We start from the raw sequence: 21,715 nt of genomic DNA, 5'->3' as shown, positions 1-21,715 counted from the left end.
ATTAAGGAAAGGAAAGCAAACAAAAGGAGTAACTTTGCACCTTGGCAAAACCATGTTGCATTGGAGGGGGATGTAAATGTTAAAATGCGGGGACAGATTTATAGTTGGGGTAGGGCATGTCCTACCTAGATCAACTTTAAATTTCAGTATAAACATAAAGCTACCAAGTATTTGTGTGCTACATGATAAAATAGACAATGGGCAAAATAATAAACTAATTTGCACCCCTTGCATTGTTTTTTCCTGGACAAAACTTACTCATTTTTTTTGACTTGCTTTCCTTAATGAATCAGGACTGATATGTTTTTTACAAAAAATTTGGAAACCGATATTAAAATTTTTGAATCCGTGACCAAATGTTACCATGGAATGACCCAGCTGCTGAGGTTTAGTGTCTGTAAGAGGTTTTTTGTTCTCTTATTGCTGATATGGTAGACTGAAATGTATTGATCAGGTATAATATATATATATATATATATATACAAGTTAACCCGTGCATGATACTCATGCATTCCAGCCAAATCAAGCTACTTAAGGTGTTAAAAAGGTTCTTGTCATGCATTTGGGCCTAGCCCAGGCCTCCTCAGGGTAAGAACGTTACTTCCCGAAGCAAGCGCCCTTTTTTAACGTGGTTTTGTCCACATGTCACTACCTCATCATTTTTCTCCATCACCTCATCCTTCATCTTCATCGCCACATCCTTCTTCAAGCTACTTAAGGTGTTAAAAGCTCCCCACTGTCACCCCCGGCAACCACCAACCACTCCCAACTGTCACTTCTCCTTCAAGAAATATATAGGTCAGTGTATAACTCTGCCCAGCAGGTGGTGCTGCAGCTTGGTTTGTTTTTTTCCACACGCCACTAGGCATTTATATAGTAGATATATAGATATATATATATATATATATATATATATATATATATATATATATATATAGCATTGATGCATGATGTTAATAATAATTGCAGTGATATGATAGGGATTGATGCAGTGGACTAGTTTCCATCGAAAAACTTTTTGCTGTGTAGAAATATAATAAGAAAAATAATAAATTAAGAAAAATATATTGAAATATAAAAAAATGGAAGATAATAATTGTACTAAAATATTGAGGTATGATTGATTCCACAGTCCTTAGGTGTGATGATCATGGGATAATCCCGCTTGGTAAAGTGTATCTCTGACTGGTGGTATCTTGGAGAGGGCCACCCATGATGGTTACCATAGAGACAATGGAGACTTTAATAATACACGTGGTGACAATACACTTACATAGTGGTGAGCATAGTCCGGCTGATGGCTGTTGAGTTGGTTGTCAGCTTTGGGTTATACTACAGAATGCAGTAGTCCACCCCATCATATTCTTGCGTACTTACTGCTTGACCAACAGTGTGTACCATAAGTTAGAGTGGCCCCTACATGTTTCGTCTTAATTGCCTTTTTCAGGGAATTGCACTTTGTATGGTAAAGTAGGGTTGTATTTAAGATAAAATAAATCAACGTTAAATATATGCAAAATAAGTGCAAAATAAATGGAGAATTTGATCATAGTAAACATAAAATCATGAATTACATGAATTAGTGGTTATACATTGTGTATGTGTGGATTTAGCTAAATGGGTGAATATATGAATAATGTATGTACAAAATTAATGGAAATTATTAATAATTAAATTAAAGCTGGTAGTGTTTATCAATTAGTGCTATGGTGAAAAGCAAAATAGATACCACATACAGGAAGTGTCTATTGAGATGAGATATTGATAAAAGACCAACATAGAATTATATGTGTGAATTATGTGCGATGTTCTATAGATTAATGATGTGTATCAGTTGTTGTTGTGGGAATGATTCTAAACGTGGTGGTATGATCAGTAGTGAAAGATGACTTTATACAAAAGGCTGGTCAAATGTGATGATGTTCTACGTCATCTCTATCATTTGTGTGGCTTGGTAGTTATCAATTGGTTGTTACTGATTATTATATGCTCCACTGGAACCTATAGATAAAATAATAAATAGTTATAATGCCTGTTATATAACTATAGATCATTTATTATTGCCCCATTGGGGCCTCTTACTTTCTATAAATGTAATGTGAGGTGGTGGAATAGCGTATATAGCGATTATTAATGTAACAGTTATGATTGTCCTTACGTCCTATTGGAGATAGAGAAATAGAAGTATGTTCTTGGTGCCCTTTGGGTTTTCTCCCTTCATAATGTTACACAGGGTGATGAGGATATGTGCTAAGTGCTTGATTCAAAATTTATTGCCAGTCCCATTGGGAATAATGTTTTTAATTGTTACATCCATTTTGATTATGTACGGTTAAGTGTTTTGTTGATGTCACCACTTCCCAAGTAATTTCCGCTGTTGGAATGCCTGTGCCATAAAGGCTGAAGGGGTCACTGTTATAGTATATTTAATAACGATGTGAAAAGTTGTGGATTTCTAACTCCTGAGTTGCTGTTTTGAATTTGTTCAGAGATCCTGACTTTTCATTTTCAGGAACGTCTTTATACTAGTCAGGTGGTTGTGTATATGGCTCCTGTTGTGCTACATGTCATTCTGGGGTATTTTTATTTAAAATCTTTTTGTTGTTTTTGAAATTAGGTTTTGTGTTTCTTAGATTGATGGTTTCACAATTTTTACACTGATTGCAGTGAGAGAAGACATTTTTGTTTGCATTCGGTGTTAACCAGTTTGTGCTGTTGGATGTTGTGACTTGGAGATAATTAGATACTAGTTTCTGTTTGAGATTGGAGCTTTTCTAAAATAACATTTATCAGGGGTAAATATCGTTCCTGAGTAGGATGTGCCAGTGCTTCCGGATAATCCAACTCATTTGTTTATATGAGTTAGAGGGGGCTGAAGTTTATATGTTGTGTTTATTCATTATGATTGATGTTATTGGGGCAGCACGGTGGCTAAGTGGTTAGCACTTCTGCCTCACAGCACTTGGGTCATGAGTTCAATTCCCGACCATGGCCTTATCTGTGTGGAGTTTGTATGTTCTCCCAGTGTTTGCGTGGGTTTCCTCCAGGTGCTCCGGTTTCCTCCCACACTATAAAAAAGATACTAGTAGGTGAATTGGCTTCTATCAAGGATAAGGCCATGGTCGGGAATCGAACTCATGACCCCAGTGCTGTGAGGCAGAAGTGCTAACCACTAGGCCACCGTGCTGCCTGTCCCATAATTGTGAATTATACATATTAGGATCCCTTTGCTCTCAATAACCCTTATACCTGCTTAATCTGACAACCACCTTATCTAATTAACTTTAGTGTTTTGGGTGTCTCTCTCTCCCATGCCTGCTCTCTATCATATTTTCGGTGTTTAGGTTTGAGACCAACCCTCAATGACAAGCCCTTATATGCCATTAGGTCACATCTCCACATTGTGCCGTGAGAAGACCATCAATAGGGTTGACCATAGGGCTTTAGGAGGTGGTAAAGGGATTAGGAAACAATAACAATGATGAAAGCTACATCCTACAAGCAGACTTTGTATCAACTTTATACAAAGTAAGTTCCTTCAATGATAAAATTATATATTTATAGTTTATTATTTTTATTAGGCAACTATGAGGGGAAAATATGGAAATATTCTGTGGTACTCTATAACTTGCACTCATTAAAGTTTTAGCACCTGTTTAAGCACTATACTTGTAAATTCCAGAAATAATAAAAAAAATCATAAATCATAAGTACCTGAATTATACAGGCTGATCTGGATTCAGCAGACAATCAGAGTAATTGCTCCACATAGAGATGATGACTTGAACTTGGTGATAATGACTCAAAGATGGTTTTTAGAATGTGGATGGTTGATGTATAAGCCAAGTCTGGAAGATGTTTTCTGAGAACCCAAGCCATAGAGGATGGATCTAGTTTAGGCTTAACAATAAAAGAAAAAGTAATTGTAAAATGTATCTGAAATGGATATTTGGAGTCACAAGTCTAATTGACCACATTTAGCAATGACACCATATCAATACACATGATTTGTGTATTGATTCATGATAGACAAGACATCTCCATATATTATGAAGGGATAATACAACTTAAGCATTAGAGTGGGCAATAACCAGGCTATAAAGAGACATTGTGACAGTGGACAAAAACTGGCCAACTCAGCTGAGATATATTATTATATCGAATATAATAGAGATCCAACTGCACTAAGTGATTCACCATCGCTCATTTTTTATGGAGAACGTTCGTGAATAAGTATCATATTCAATTCCAGGGGGTGCACCCACACAATTTCATTTGAATATATTTTTTAAGCAAAAGAAGAAGAAAAATGTGTTTGTTGGGGCACTCTGTGGTGGAAGAGGGGGGTATACGATGGTGTGCATACTGTCACCTCTCCCACTGCTTTGACTGTAAAGTTACATTATCCATCCCGCCACTTCTGTTTCCACTTTGACCATGATTTATAGCACAGGACATGCATAGCTGCATGTCTTCATTTCCCAGTCACTGACACACACTTGCCTGCAAATGTAAAATTGGCAGCTCAAGGTACCATCACATTTGAGACTCGCCCTTAATTCATTTAAGTTATTATTTTCTTATCTTTATCTTGCTCTAAAACACTGCTCATTGGACCCTCAATTTTGGCTTTTTAAGTCAATAAGTTTAATTTATGCAAAAATTAAAAATTGCTCGCAGCTTTATGATGAAGACCGCTGAAGTGTGTATGTACCAGCCGGGTGTCACAATTTCATTTTGCAGGTTTGGATTATGTATATGAGAGAGGCGGTGGAGAGGGGACATTTCTAAGGGCATTAACAGCTTTGCAGCACGACCCGCAACCTTTTTATCCCTGCAAGAAAACTTGAGTTCTTAATGCTTGAAAAAGCATATTTCAAGGAATAGGTCAACAAATACAAGAAAAACGTTAAAGTGATAGATGCGATAAAGACAATCCCAGTGTCCATTCACAGTTGGGAATAATTTAAGAAAAATAAAAATGAGACTGAACTGAGCAGTATTTTTGGGATAAAACATAAAACTTATACAAATGAAAGAGGTGGTCTTATAGTAGGTTAGACTTCTTGTGGGTTTTCCCTTCCAGAATGCACATTTTCCAAAGTACTTACCGAATACAAAACTAGGAGAATATTAATTCTACGGGGGTGCTTCCAAAGACTGGGAAGAGGGGATGCACCTGGAGATGCACTCGCACAGGTAAAGTATTGCGGGTCAACACTTTTTGCAGATTGTAAATGACCCCTAATATCACCATGTCAAAATTGAATTTTTAAAATGTATATACTCCCCCCCTTCTATATGTTAATGGTAGAGTTCACTCCCTTTCTTCTTCTCAGGGCAGTCTCTGATTAAATAAGGCCTCCAAAAAAGTGCCAAGCAAACTGGAAGGTAGGGAAATCCCTGATCTCAAGGCTGACTACTGGGCGGCCCATCTTAGTTCAGTGGTGTCCTTCTTTGCTCCTCCTGCTTCATACTCGTGGGCAAACTTAGTAGCTGCTCATCTCTCTAAGCCTGACCTATCTGGTCTTTGGGGATAGCCTCACGTTTCTAGGATGGCTCAGATTAAGCGTTTGCCTACCTTAGGGTTTGCTGCTCAAACCTGGGAGACTTGTAAGTGTCATCTATCCACCCCCCATCACCAACCCTTAGTCTTTCATGCCACTGTGGCATAAGCCCGACTTTCCTCCAGGTATGTCCCGGTCCTTCTTTAAGGCATGGACCATAGTGGATATCCGATATGCCGGAGGCCATCTTGACCTGGGATAGCCCACACCTTATGACATTTTTTGCTCTAGACTACCTGACTTTCGCCTGCCTCTATATCAATATCTTCAGATTAGGCATTTCCTCCACTCTCTCCTTCCGGGCAACCCACCTCACCGCCCCATTTGAAACCCTTTGTCTTTCTTCCTCACTGCAGACAGGTTTATCTTCCTTGTATAGTTTACTCCTGGAAGATATGCTGACTCCTGGGAATGCACATGAGCAGTAGTGGGAAGGAGACATGCGCCCCCCGCAGAGGAGGACTGCTGGGAGACCATCAGATTTAAGGTGGCCTCTAGCTCAATCTTACACACGATAGACTCACAAGGATGTATCCATCTGCTTCTCCTGCTTGTTGGAGGAGTTGCGGTCATCGAGGCCCTCTTGAATATCTGTTAGTCGTATTCGGTCATCTCCTCTTTCTGGGACAGGGTTATGGGTCTTCTCTCCTACCTTCTCCAATGCCCTATCAGGAGGAAGAATGATCCTTCCTCCTCTGCTACCCTACACAAGACCTTGATAGCCACTCAGCGAAACTAGCTTCACACATTTTGGCAGCTGCTAGATAGCTAAGTTATTGAAGCGTGCAGACCCTCCCCCTCCCCAGCGTCTCTTCTCTAAGATCCTTTGTTTAATCCCCCCCACACCATTTACCCCCTTAACTTCCATAGCTTGATTTACCCCTCTTTTCATTGCTATCTTGTTTTACTGAAAATAGCACTTTTACTATGGAATGTGACACAGCTTGATATCTGCATTTCCAATGTTTCATTTGTGATTGCTGTCACTCGTGTTTATGTAATAGAATCTTTGAGTTTAAAAAATGCCAAGCTTGCAGCATTGGAGGGAATGTCTTTAGTGCTGCACAATTGCACGTTTGTGCTGTCATATAAGACCACAAATGACTGGAAGAGAAGGGGGCTGTGAGGGAACATCAGGGTGTGTGTGATACCATTATTTCAACCTAAAATTTATAATTAGTGTTTTACGTATTCAGTGATATTATAAAGTATCTAATGAGCAAATTAATGAGTTCTATATAACCAATAAAGGATAAAGTATTTCACAATGAGCAGGCAATCTCTATGTAGTATTAAGAAAGTATCATAACTATCTAACGTATAGAACACGCCTGAGAAACATTGACTTTGTGTGGTTAAAAATTCTACTTCCATACAAAAACATATTAAGACTGATGTAAGTGTGTTCTCTGTACAGCGCTGCGGAATTAGTGGCACTATATAAATAAATAAATGATGATGATGACATTAAGAGATGTTGTTAAAGGTTTTAAATTCTCTGGTATGCCCCAATACTAATCCCCCAACAAACTTTCCATGTAAGAGTTACTTTATTGTATAATGGTGATACACATATACAAACAGATCTGTACTGCAAAATTAAATAAACACACATGAAAGACTGGCTTTAAATCTATATACAAACCCCAAAAAAATGCCCATTTAAATATTTTTGCTGTTATAAAGCACATCTTTAGCTAACAAGTTATATTAAAATAGTATTAAGATTGTTTATATTTATCAAATATGTCTTTAATACTGGTCAACCCAGGAATCAAATTTTAATTTAAAGTGTAATTATAAAATACCCTTCTTTTTCACCAAAGATGACAGAAAAATGTACCACAAGGCTCAGTCTGTGGCAGGACTGTTAAGCGGGACTGCTGGAACTGGTACTGATGAATATTCCTGCACTCACTTCTTTCAACAAGTGTTAGATTAATCTCAAGTGTAATCATTTTGGTCACTCGTCATTTCTAGAAACACCTCCCTTCCTTTTTCATGAAGGAAACCATTTCAAGTTGCAAATGTGCAAAAATAATTGTACTGTATTAGTATTATGTTCAAATCTCTAGTTATCAGTGCAATACATTTTATTGCCAGTATAAACATGGAGTTAAAATAATATATTATCCAGCAGCTTTAGGCATATTGCATAACAATGTAATATATGCTATTTCCATGAAAAGCAATAAAAGTATTAGAGGTGAAACTATTGAATTGAAATGTAATGAACATATTTTAAGATCATGATTCCAGATGTGAAAGGACTAATGCTGTATGCAAAAACTTTAATACGGATTATATATTACTTTGTAGAAATAGGGAAATGAACAATGCTGGTACGAAGTGTAAACTAAAAGGATGGTCATATTTTCTAAATATTATTTTTGTTTAGCAATGCTCCTCGCAGGTACTGTAGGAGGAAACTTGGTAACCATGACTGTGTATAGGACATCAGTGAGCAATAGCAATGGTGGACTTATCCTTTGTGGTTTTCAGAACTTCCTGGAGAATGGGACTGTGGGTTTGAAATCCTATACCTGTATGTATGTATGTATGTATGTATGTATGTATGTATGTATGGTGGATAGAAAAAATCTATACATCCTTATTGAATTTGCAGATGTTTGTGATGTAAAGCACGAAATCAGGATAATTCATATCAGTATTATCTTTGAGACAGACAGATCTTCCAAAATCACCCTTTACACCTTGAACAAAATGCTCTGCTCCTAGACGTCCTGCTCAATTTATTATACCATTACCTGTACTGAATTAATTGTTGTTTTAACAGAAAAAAAATCCCTTTACATAAATTAATTCAGCTCAGGTAGCTGCATTAGTAAAGAAAGTGAGTAGAGCATTTTGTACAAGACGGAAAAGGTCATCTTGGAGAGCCTGATATTAATATTAATAATAACAAAATGTGCTATATGCACTAAAGTGTGACATGAAAACAGTATATATGTATATATATATATGTATTGTAGGGGTGAAAGTCTGGTTGGGGGAAGAACCGATCTGATTAGGAGCGCATCAATATTGTTTTGCAGTGTCTTGTTTGAGATGTGTGCGTACTGGAGATACTTCATAGATATATGTAACACGCTTTGGAGACACATTGGATTTGGGGAACTAAATATAGTTCTCAATCAAGGAGGACACTTAGACAGTGAGTACGAGGAGTAGGGTTTATTGCCATGCTGTCAACAACAACAGAGATATCAGGTAGGTAACTTTTGTTGGCTGGTTGAAAGATTAAGAACTCAATTTGTGAATGATTGAGTTTGAGGTAATGAGAAGACATCCAAGATGAAATGGCAGAAAGACATTGTGGTGCCATAATTGAGGGAAAGGAGAGAGCATGTGAATCCAGAGAGACGACCACTGAAGATGCGATATGATAGGATGAGAACCAGGATAAGACAGTGTCCTGAAATTGAATGTAGCATTTGTATATGAAATGAGTGGTCAACAATGACAAATGCAGCAGAGATGACAAGGATTAGAAGCAAGCCCTTTAGATTTAGAAGCGATCAAACCATTGCACCATCAAATTCTTGACCACCATAGTCAGTGCAGTTTCTGCGGAGTGCTCGGAACGAAGGCCTCAACGATGGGGCCAAAAGGTTGTTTGAGGACAGGAAGAGAGTAAACACAGTGTAAGCAAGCCTAAGAAGCCCAGAGGGGCACGAGACTCGAGAGATGGGACGAGCACATGAAGATATTTTATAGCAATATATAATATAATATTGTGGCTGATAAAAGAATGGGAAAAGGGGGTGTAATCTGTATTATAATCACAATAATATTGATAAAGTGTAATATGCACTTGAGAGAGATATGGCAATATGGTGCAATAATATAACATGGAAGTCGGTAACAACATGGCAACAAAGGCAGATGGTATTTGTGTAGTAAAATAGTATTAATATGTAACAGGAAGAAAGATATGAAGATGTGATAAAATAATATATCATATTGAGGTTGATAACATGATGGGAAAGTGATACGGTATTTGTATAATAATAAATTAATAATCAGTATAGATGGCACAGTGAGGAGAGTCCAGATGGTTAAAAAGAGATAATTTATAGTAATATATAAAAAGCTTGATAACAAAAAGGTGGGATCTTTATAACAATTATAATAATGAGAATGGATGGCACAGTGGTGAGGAGAGCCCAGCTGGCAACAGTAAAATGTGGCATAATTATAATCTAATATGGAGGTATCTGTATTATAATAATAAGGATAGTGGGTACAGTGGTGAGGGAGGGGGGTACAGCTGGTGACAGGGAGATGTAGTATAATAATATTTAATATGAAGGTTGGTAATAAAACAATAATAATAATAAATAATAATTATGGCACAGTGATGAGGACAGGGAGATGTGGTATAATAATAATAATAATAATAATAATAATAATATATAATATAAAATGGAGGTTGGTAACAGAGAAGTGGTGTCTGTATTATAATAATAATAATGATACACGGAATGGTGAAATGTGGTATAATAATATATATAATATAATATGGTGAATAGTACCTGTATTATAGTAATAAATATATAATATGGAGGTTGGTAACAGAAAGGTGGTATCTGTATAATAATAATGATACATGGAACAGTGAAATGTGGTATAATTATATATATAATATGGTAAGTAGTACTTGTATAATAATAATAATAATAATAATAATAATAATAATAATAATAATATAATATGGAGGTTGGAATCATAATAATGCTCAGGTTTCTAACCCCAAACACATTTTTAACATATTTAAATCTCTTCTCAATCCTCCCACTCCAAACCCTCCGACTACTATCAGTGCCCAGGATCTTGCTTCCTACTTCAAAGACAAGATTGGTAAGATCAGATGGTATCATCTCCCTCAACAAGTAATCAGCTCAATTCCTTCCCAACACCCTCTGACACCATCTCTTCATTTGATCCCACAAATTAAGATGAAAAGCACCTTGGCAAAGCCATGCTGCATTGGAGGGGGGGTAAATTTAAAATGTGGGGGCAGATTTATAGTTGGGGTAGGGCATGTCCTAGATCAACTTTCAATTTCAGTGTAAAAATAAAGCTATTAAGTATTTGTGTGCTACATGACAAAATATCCAGTTTTTAAACTATGTGCAAAATAATAAATGAATATGTACCCCTTGCATTGTACCATGGTTTGTTCAGGATGAAATTTACTAATTTTTTTGTCTTGCTCTCCTTAATGACTCAGTATTTTCTCTCTTCTTATCTTCCTACTCTACCTCCTGTCCTCTTGATCCCATACCCTCACAAATCGGTAGATCCGTCTCCTGTGCTCATTCCAACTCAAAATAAAATCTGTAATTCTCCTCTCTCTACTGGTATTTTCCTGTCATTATACAGGCACTCAGTGAAGACTCCTATTCTAAAAAAATACAATTCTGACCCAAACTCTCAAATTACCGCCCCATCTCTCAGCTCCCATGCCCCTCCAAGCTTCTAGAGATTTGCCTACACTTGCCTCACATACTTTCTTTCCACAAACCTATTGAATCCTCTTCAGTCAGGCTTTTGTCCTCAACACTTGACAGAGACTGCATTGAATAAGGTTGTTAATGTTGAATAAGGTTGATCACTGCTAAAACTAAAAGCCATTTCTCTCTTCTAAGTCTCCTGGATCTCTCTGCTGCAATTGACACTGTTGACCACTTTCTTCTCATACAAATGCTACAATCCCTAGTTCTTGGACATTGTCCTTTCCTGGTTCTCATCCGACCGTTCCAATCGCTCTGTCGAGGTTAATTTCTCTGGATCCACCTCTGCTTCGCTTCCTTTAATTAGTTGGAGTACCACAAGGCTCAGTCCTAGGTCCTCTGCTATTCTCTATCTACACCACTTCTCTAGGAAAACTAATAAGCTCCTTTGGATTTCAGTATCATCTCTATGCGGATGATACACAAATCTATCTATCCTCTTCTGATCTCTCACTATCTGTATTGTTCCAAGTTACTGACTATTTTTCTGCCATTATATCTTGGATGTCCTCTCACCAACACAATCTCAATCTTTCAAAAACAGAGTTAATAATATTCCCACCCACAAACAGAAGTTACCTACCTGATATTTATATTTCTGTTAACAACATGACCATAAATCCCACCCCGCAAACTCACTGCCTAGGTGTGAACCTTGAACTATCCTTTGTTCCCCACATCGACTCTATACTTAAATCATGCTGCATACATTTAAAAAACATTTCCAGAATACGCACATATCTTACACAAGACACTGAAAAAACTATTCATGCACTCATCATCCCTTGCATTGACTATTGCAATTCCCTCCTTACTGGTCTTCCCCCGAAACAGGGGGAAGACCAGTACAATCTCTACAATCTATTTTGCATGCAGCAGATAGATTGTTTTTCCTTGCAAATCGTACTTCATCTGCTGAACCATTCTGTCAGTCTCTATATTGGTTGCCTGTTTTTTTTACCAAATCCAATATAAAAACCGTCTACTAACCTACAAGGCCATCAATAAAACTGCACCAACATACATCTCCTCACTTGTCTCAAAATATGTCCCAACTCAACACCTCCGTTCTGCACAAGATCTGTGTCTCTCTTCCACTCTCATCACATCCTCCCATGCTCGGTTACATGACTTTTTTTCAGGCTGCAGTCACTTTGTGGAATTCTCTCCCTCGCACAATAAGACTTTTCACTGGTCTACAAACCTTCAAGTGTTCTCTGAAAACCTTCCTCTTCAGACAAGCTTATAATATTCCTCAACCGCCATCTTAACCTCACTAGGTTACCATATTACCATCTGTTACACAATCCACACAAGACAACAACCCTGACCAACATTACTGTGTGATTGGATCATATACCTCACTAAATCTGGTTGGACCGAAATGCAGTATGCAGACTTAACTTCATGTTTTCAACTCCCATTGTGCCATAGCTTGTAAGCTTGCGAGCAGGGCCTTCTTACCCAGTACTATTTATTACTGTATTTGTCCCCAATTGTAAAGTGCTACAGAATTTTATGGCCCTATATAAATAAAGATTGATGATGAATAGAGGATAGATGGCAGAGCTATGAGGACACAGAGAAGTGGTATAAAAATTAAAATAATATATAATATGGAGGTTGGTATCATAATAATAATAATAATAATAATAATAATAATAATATATTATATGAAGGATGGTATCAGAATAGAGGATAGATGACACAGTTATGATGACATGGAAATGTGGTATAATAATAATATATAATATAATAAGGAGGTTAGTATCAGATTTAGAATAGAGGATAGAAGGCAAAGTTATGAGGACACGGGGAAGTGGTATAATAATATATAATATGGAGGTTGATATCAGAACAGAGGAAGATGGCACAGTTATGAGGACATGGAGAAGTGGTATAATAATAATATGGAGGTTGGTATCACATTAGAGGATAGATGGCACAGTTATGAGGACACATAGAAGTGGTATTATAATAATAATATGGAGGTTGGTATTACATTAGAGGATAAATGGCACAGTTATTATTATATCCCTCATAATAATAATAATAATAATAAAATATAATATAATATGGAGGTTGGTATCAGAACAGAGGCTAGATGGCAAACTTATTAGGTCACGGGGAAGTGGTATAATTATAATAATATATAATATGAAGGCTGGTATCAGAACAGAGGAAGATGGTACAGTTATGAATACATGGAGAAGTGGTACAATAATAATAATATGGAGGTTGGAATAATAATAATATATATAGTATGCAGGCTGGTATCACATTAAAAGTTAGATGGCACAGTTATGAGGGATATAATAATAATAATAATATATAATATAACAAGTTAACCCGTGCATGATACTCATACATTCTAGTCAAATCAAGCTCCTTAAGGTGTTAAAAAGGTTCTTGTCATGCATTTGGGCCATAGCCCAGGCCTCAACCACCAACCACTCCCAACTGTCACTTCTCCTTCAAGAAATATATATATATTTTTTTAAAATCTTTATAAACACTTTTAACAATTAACAAATTAAATTAACAAATTAAAAACATCTTAGTATACCAAATTTCAGCCCTTTCTGAATTTTTTTTCCACACACACTAAGAATTTAGTAGGTCAGTGTATAACTCTGCCCAGCAGGTGGCGCTGCAGCTTGGTTTTATTTTTTCCACACACACACACACACACACACCACTAGACATTTATATATTAGATATGGAGGTTGGTAACAGAATTAGAATAGAGGATAGGCAGCACAGTAATTATGACACAGAGATGGGGTATAATAATAATATATAATATAATAAGGAGGTTAGTATCAGAATTAGAATAGAGGATAGATGGCAAAGTTATGAGGACACGGGAAAGTGGTATAATAATATATAATATGGAGGTTGGTATCAGAACAGAGGAAGATGGCACAGTTATGAGGACATGGAGAAGTGGTATAATAATAATATGGAGGTTGGTATCACATTAGAGGATAGATGGCACAGTTATGAGGACACATAGAAGTGGTATAATATATAATATGGAGGTTGGTATTACATTAGAGGATAAATGGCACAGTTATTATTATATCCCTCATAATAATAATAATAATAATAATAATAATAAAAAAAAAATATAATATAATATGGAAGTTGGTATCAGAACAGAGGTTATATGGCAAAGTTATTAGGTCACGGGGGAGTGGTATAATAATAATAATAATATATAATATGGAGGCTGGTATCAGAACAGAGGAAGATGGTACAGTTATGAATACATGGAGAAGTGGTACAATAATAATAATATGGAGGTTGGAATAATAATATATATAGTATGCAGGCTGGTATCATATTAAAAGTTAGATGGCACAGTTATGAGGGATATAATAATAATAATATATAATATAATATGGAGGTTGGTAACAGATTTAGAATAGAGGATAGGCAGCACAGTTATTATGACACAGAGATGGGGTATAATAATAATATGGAGGTTGGTATCAGAACAGAAGATAGATGACACAGTTATGAGGACACAGAGAAGGAATATTATAATAATAATATGTAATATTGAGGTTGGTATCAGAATAATAACATAATATGGAGTTTGGTATAATAGTAATGGGGATAGATGACACAGTTATGAGGACACAGAGAAGGGATATTATAATAATAATAATAATAATAATAATAATAATAATATGTAATATTGAGGTTGGTATCAGAATAATAACATAATATGGAGTTTGGTATAATAGTAATGGGGATAGATGGCAGCGTGCCGCGGACAGCCCCAGCTGCCGGCCTCCATGTTACACAGGCACGGCTGCCAGTCCCAGGGATGAGGGCAGCAGAGTCATGTAGGGACACGGGGGGAGTGGGCTGAGTGGGGATGGGAAGGACAGAGAGGAGGGGTCTGCCGGCTCCACACCCCTCTCCTCATAGTCCGATCTCTCCCTCACACAGCACGGACCCCCGGGAGCGCCGACCCCCGGTTACCGTGAGGTAATTACCTGCGCTAAGGGATCGCAGTGTCCTCCTCCTCCGTCCCGCTCACTAAATCCTCCATGCCTCTGTCAACTGTCACCCGCTGCCCCGCCCACTGCCAGACACCAGTCTCCCACCATTGGTCGTTGCCCCGCCACCTCGTGCTGCCATTGGTCCAAAGCCCTGGCAATCAAGGAGTAGCGATGAGCGGCACGCGTGTCCTGGCTACGCCCCAAAACAAAACGAACTGTCTGTCTCTTGGCCCCGCCTACTCCACTGTAATGTTCAATTTCGTTGGCCATTAACCCGCCGGCTACGGTCTAGCGACGTTTTGATTGGTCAGTTAAGACGCCAGTCATCTATAAAGGGCGGGAATTAAAGTGTCACTCTGGGATTGTCGGTAGTGACACATTCAGTTTTCATGTGACAGCGGACACCCGCTAATGGTTCATGGTGAGGGACGTCACGTGTCCGGCCCCGTGCCTCCTGGCTGCGTCACCAGCCGGCTCTGAAGCCACGGGCTTCTCCGCTACACCCGCCGATTATTGGTCGCTGAGCGCGTCCATCATAATCATCCCTCCCTTCTTGTGCCAGTCAGCAGGTTAGAGTGTCCCAGACGCTCTACTGGGTTTTTTTTTATTATTATTATGCTCTACGCATTTCTAATTTACAGGCGACTTATTTATTTATTTCCTGACAGTAAACTTAAATGACCCCTGGCTGCTGCGTGAGTAACTGACAGCTGAGAGGACCAATCGCAGCGCGTTGTTGGTGTGACGTGCTGCCCTGGGCCAGCCAGTAGCGGGAGGCGGCTGACTGAAGCCGCGGGCAGGGGTCTAGGCGGTCTGGCGCCTGGAGCTGCGGCAGGTGGAAGCGGCCGCGGAGAGAGTGTAACCGGCTCCACAGCTATTTCCCGCCTGTTTACCGTCCCCTGTCATAGGATAACGGGAATATGTAATATCACCCGCTCCATAAGTATCACTAACTGTCTGCTGACCCTCATAGCACCATTGTTGTGTGACTGTGATGTCTTCTGCCATATTCTGACAGGTCTTTTGTCATTTATTGACAGGAATATTTAATATATATTTAATTAATTTATATATATATATATATATATATATCTATCTATCTATCTATCTATCTATCTATCTATAAACTCACTAACTTGTGACAGTCATACCATCACTGCAGGACCAAAATTGCAGGATTGTATAACCCAGTGGTCAGGGAACGGGTAAATTACCCCAAATGGGGTAAAAATGAAATTCCTGGGGGTAATGCTGCCGAGTCACATGCTGTCAGTTGGATTGTAGACCCCTATAAATGTGACATTGCTGTTGTACCAGAAGAGCCTCCAGGGTTGGCAGAGGCACTTCTTGAGCTTCGATACAATAATGAAGCACGTATTGCATTTGAAAACAAAGCAGATCTGTCATATTTTTGGATGTGAACAGCTGCAAAGGCATCAAAATTGCACATGAGGAGGCCGTCAAAAAGTTGCTGGCTTTTCCAACAACCTACCTTTGTGATCAAGGATTTTCCACTATAACGAACGTAAAAACAAAGCAGAGAAATCGATTGGACGCTGAAGACTGTATCCAAATAGCTCTGACATCAAAATTCCTCAATATTGATGCTCTCGTATCAAAAATGAAGCAACATCATTTCTCCAAAACCTGAAGTTTTGAATTTGAAGCTTTCAAAGAAATGTTGAATAGATTCAATAAAATTTTGAATTCCAATAATTGATAATATATGATTTCCTTCCTTTCAAATCAAGGGGGTAATGTCGGCGTATGTAAATATATTTTGGGGCAAAAAGTTCCCTGACCCCTGGTATAATCCAACCAACAGCTTTCCTGGTTCTCTGTCATATTCTGACAGGAATATTTAATATATACACTTAAATAACATATATATATATATATTTTAGATATATATATCTGACAGGAATATTGAATATATATTTTTGTGTACTATAGACGGTCTGGAGACTGTGTGGGGCCGCCGAGAGAGTGCAAAACGTCTTCTCAATAGAATAACCGTAGCTATTGCTATATATTTTTAGCGCGTTTACCGTTACCCGTCATAGTGTAATGGGAATAGGCAATTTCACCCGCTTTATACACATCACCAGCAATCTACACACCATCTAACCAATATTGTGGGATCATATAACCCCAGTATCTGCTTTTCCTGTTCACTGTCATATTCTGACAGGAATTCATAATATATACTGGTGCTCAGCAACCTTTTCTCACCCTGGGCACACCTAAGCCCTCAGATTACCGTAGGACACCAAAAGCAAAAATATACCGAAAAAAAAAAGCAGGAATTGCAAAGTGCATACAAAGAAATTACATTTTATTGTAATTTATTATTTGATAAATGTAACATGGCAGCAAATAAAGCTAATGTTAACTATGTTAGCTTATAACTATAATATTAACTTTTAAATAGAACTAATGTAAAACCTGTGCTTGTTTTAATTAGCACAATAGTTTTATATTCTGCTAGATATTTGGCAGAGCAACTCGAAGTTCTTGGTCAAGGGCCTTCAAGCACAACCGCTTATCATTTTTTATTAAAACTAGAGTTGAAAAACTTTGTTCACATAGATATATTGTAGAAAAGGGGAACAGAACTGCGATAGCCTTGTCGGAAATCCGAGGATATTCTTCCTGAACCGCAATCCAGAAAACATCCAATGGAACTTTGGCGAATTTCAATTTTAGAGTCCCATCCCTCAGATTCAAGAAATTCCTCTTGAATCTGAAGAGAAAGTGCTTCTGTAGAATTTTTGGCATTAGTTACAAAAGGATTTCGGATTCAATCTTACTGCTCCGTATTAATTGTGCAAAAGTATTGCTCAAATCTCTATTGTAGCAATGTTAAATGTCGTTGAGCCAGATTCAATATGATCTGGTAGTTTCAATCGTAATCTGGTTGGACCTTTTATACATTTCTAGTGATACTTTTCGTAACTTCATTTGCCAAAGTTCAAGTTTAAATCCGTTTAATGTGTCGGATCATGTCAATAAATTTTCATTCTGACGTTGCATTTTTTTATTAAGTTCATTCAGGTGCTTGAATATGTCAGCCATGTACGGAGGTTTGACTGTCCAGTGATTATCTTCGAGGAGTTGGTGCAGTTCGGGCATGTTTTGATTTAATAGAAAATGACTAACCTTGTAGTGAAGCTCAAATAATCTTGCCAGAATTTTGCCTCGAGACAGCCAATGTATTTCGGTGTAAAACACAAAGGATTGATATTCGTATTGCAATTCTACGCAGAGTATTTCAAAAATTCGCAAAATAGGCTCCTGATTTAATAATGTTTATGATGTTGACGCATTCGTTCATCGTTTGCAATAGTTCCTCTGGCAAGTTTTGACCATTAATGCTTCCCGATGTATGCTGCAATGTGTAATTTGTATTGTCGGAGTTTGTAGTTTTACACACGAGACAAACCCCTATTTATCACCCATCATTGCCACAGCGCCATTCGTGCAAACACTAATGCAATTACTCCATCGAAAGCCGCAAGCTTCGAAGAAATCATTTGTTGCTTGAAAAATTTCCTCACCAGTAGTCCACCCTGAAGCGCTTTGCAAAATAAATAATGTTCTTTTATTCAGTCCTTGTCAACGAAACAAACAATACTTATTAGTTGTGTCCGATTTTTAATATCTGGATTCGTCGATTTGAAGTAAAAATTTCTCGTCCGTTTTCAATTTTGTAAAAAGTGTTTACAGAATATCGTTCAACATATTGTCAATACATCTTTTAACAGTAATAGCCGACAATGAAACTTTGCTCACTTCCATAACTTCACTAGGCCCAAGCATTAATTGAACGATTTCCATGCATGCTGGTTTAATAAGTGTTTCACCGACAGTATGTGTTTTTTTTCTGACATGCAAATAATTTTGCAACGTGGTAACTAGCTTTTAACGCTTTGTCAGAAACTGACAGATGACCTCATAAATTGCCTCTGTTTTAGATTTTGATTTAAAAGCCGCTGAAAATGTTGTTTGTGCCTGTTGACGCAACTAGAATGTTTTGATTTTAAATGGCGAATCAGTTTACTTGGCACCATTGCCTCGTTTGAAAGTTGTTCTATGCAAATTACTCATTCTGGTTTTGGAGCTGCTTCTTCACCACACCACGAAAATCCATATCAAATGTATTCTTCATTGTACTACCTTTTTACAATCTTTATTTTTTTTACAACACTCCCATAAGAAAAGAATAATTCTGAATGAAATAGTCTGCTGCAAGGCGGCAGATGTGAGCACTGACCAAATGCATTCTCAATTGTTCCCACCTCAGTCCTCACATCTCTCACACCCAAGCAGCGAAGAGATCAGGAACACGTGGGAACGTCACACTTACGCAATACATTCATAAGTGTCACCCCTATAAAATAATAATAAAATATTTTACGAAAAACATATAGAACAAATGGTAAAATTATTTACTTAAAGAAAATTCTTTCAGTTAACCATAATATGACGCATGTACTGCCATAAATATTGTGCTTTTTCTCCTGTTGGAGTCATTGCACTGCGGCACACTTAGCAACACCTTGTGGCATGGGTTGCGGAGCACTGATATATATACACTACGTCAGCAGCATCAGTTATGTATGTGGCGCCACTATTTCCACAGCGCTGTACAGAGAACTCACTCATATCAGTCCCTGCCCCATTGGGGCTTACAGTCTAAATTCCCCAACACACACAGACCGAGAGAGACTAGGGTCAATTTGATAGCAGCCAATTAACTTAGTATGTTTTTGGAGTTAAGTTATCTGTATACCATTGATAGGTAACCTGAGACGCTTCAGGGGCCGCATGAGCAACCATCTAACCTTCAAATGGGCCACAATTTACATTTAATCTCAGTAGTAAATTCATTGTATATTTTATTGAAAGATAGAGACCCTATCTGCAATAACATATCAGTACTATGATAATTGAGCCGGAAGGAGCTGCAGGAGAAGACTCAGAGGGCTGCTCTAAGGCTGCCTGTTCCCATCAGTGCTATATACTTTCTATATATATCACTAACAGTGTACTTATCTATCATCTAACCTTACTTCAGATTATGTAATATATTATTCTCTCTCCCTCTCTCTTTCTAGTTCTCTGTTATACTCTGACATAGATATGTAATGTATACAATATATGCTATATATATATATATATATATATATATATATATATATATATATATATATACTAGTAACAGTCTGATGACTATAATACCTATCTTGCGTACTTTGACAAATGCAATAAAAACTTTTAAACACAAAAGTGAAACTTAATAAAAGTCCCAATTTTACCTCACTGAAATAACTTAATACAGGTTTAGTATTTAGTCCTAATTTACTTGCCCCTGACTTGAATGTGCAGCTGTCAGAATTGATGGCGTACTGCCACCTATCATCTGTAACTGGTATTGCGTTGGATTCTACATGTTGCAATTGTCAATGATAACAGTGCACTGCCACCTGTCGTTTGTATCTGATATTATGGTGGATCCTCACAGTGCCCCCCCCACTCACACACCTTTAGGAGCAGAGTCGAGGCTTGGCAGGATGCAGCCAGGTGCATGGAGATCAATCGACTTTACTGCAAGAGGTGTCATCTTCACCACTGCACCATGTATTGTATGCCTCTCCTGGATCTGCAGTAGTCCAAGATCGACTGGATAATGTATCCCTGTTGGTCCTCTACATCTACTGCAGGAGCAGGAATCATCCATTGTCTTGGAAACAGGTTCTTCACCACTGGATTCAGAAGGGAGATGTGTAACACTGGGTGGATCTGGAAGCAAGGTGGTAAATGTAGCATGAACTATCTTGCCGATGATTGGCTATTGAGTAATGTACTTCAGCCCCAGTTTGAATGATGTTCATCATGATGTTGCGGGTAGAGAGACACACTTTATTGCCCACTGAGAACACTGGCCTGTACTGTCTCCGGTCCGCAAACCGTTTTTGGTTAGCTACCACCGTCTACAGCTACTCCTACAGCCATTTCTATAGTGCCTTGCGATCCTGCACATGATTGTCTGCAGAATGAACCTCAGAGCAGACATGGGAAGAAGGGATGACCACCTGGTGGAAACTGTGGTTACAGTAGAAGGTGGATATCCCCATGGAAACCTGCTCTAGGCTGTTCTGTGAGAACTCTGCACATGCAAGCAATTGGGATCAGGCATCCTTGGCATTTGAGTCATAGTACCATAGAAACTTCTAGATGCCATGAAGTGGACTTGTTTGGAGAAGCAATCCATTATCACTAAAATAGTGGTGTTACATTGGAGCTGGGGGTTTTGATGATGATTTCGATGGAGACATGGGTCCTTGGTACATGCACACGTAGTGCAGCATTTAACAAGGGAGGATTATCTTTCCTTACAGTCAGCAATATGAATTCCTAGAGGACCAATTTGATTGTTCTTCTGATGCCACGTCCCCATTGCAGGACCTACAGCTGGCACCCTGGAGGACTGAACCTCTTGCTTTCAGGTGCCTTGGGCACCTTGGTGAGTGCTGCCATTTCAACCTGGATCCTGTGCAGCAACTTTGAAGAGATGGCCGCTCCCAAAATCAAGCCT

At 38.1% G+C, this 21,715-nt stretch overlaps 1 protein-coding gene across 4 annotated transcripts in view; it reads right to left on the bottom strand.

Annotated features, from left to right (window-relative positions):
• Positions 1–15,315, bottom strand: part of ZBTB20 (zinc finger and BTB domain containing 20) — a 656,370-nt gene extending 641,055 nt beyond the window's left edge. For 2 of the 4 annotated variants that reach the window (XM_075197396.1, XM_075197393.1), the window contains exons 1-2: positions 15,112–15,315; positions 3,715–3,900 (exon numbers count right to left, since the gene is read on the bottom strand). The gene's annotated coding sequence lies outside the window, so the exon portion shown is untranslated. The remainder of the gene's footprint in view (positions 1–3,714; positions 3,901–15,111) is intronic. The other 2 variants (XM_075197392.1, XM_075197397.1) reach the window with 2 other exon arrangements.
• Positions 15,316–21,715: the final 6,400 nt, after the last annotated feature.

The sequence above is a fragment of the Mixophyes fleayi genome, chromosome 2, assembly GCF_038048845.1.
Source record: "Mixophyes fleayi isolate aMixFle1 chromosome 2, aMixFle1.hap1, whole genome shotgun sequence".
NCBI lineage: Eukaryota > Metazoa > Chordata > Amphibia > Anura > Limnodynastidae > Mixophyes > Mixophyes fleayi.
The sequence above is the reverse complement of the archived record's forward strand: the minus strand, read 5'-3'. Positions and strand labels throughout refer to the sequence as shown.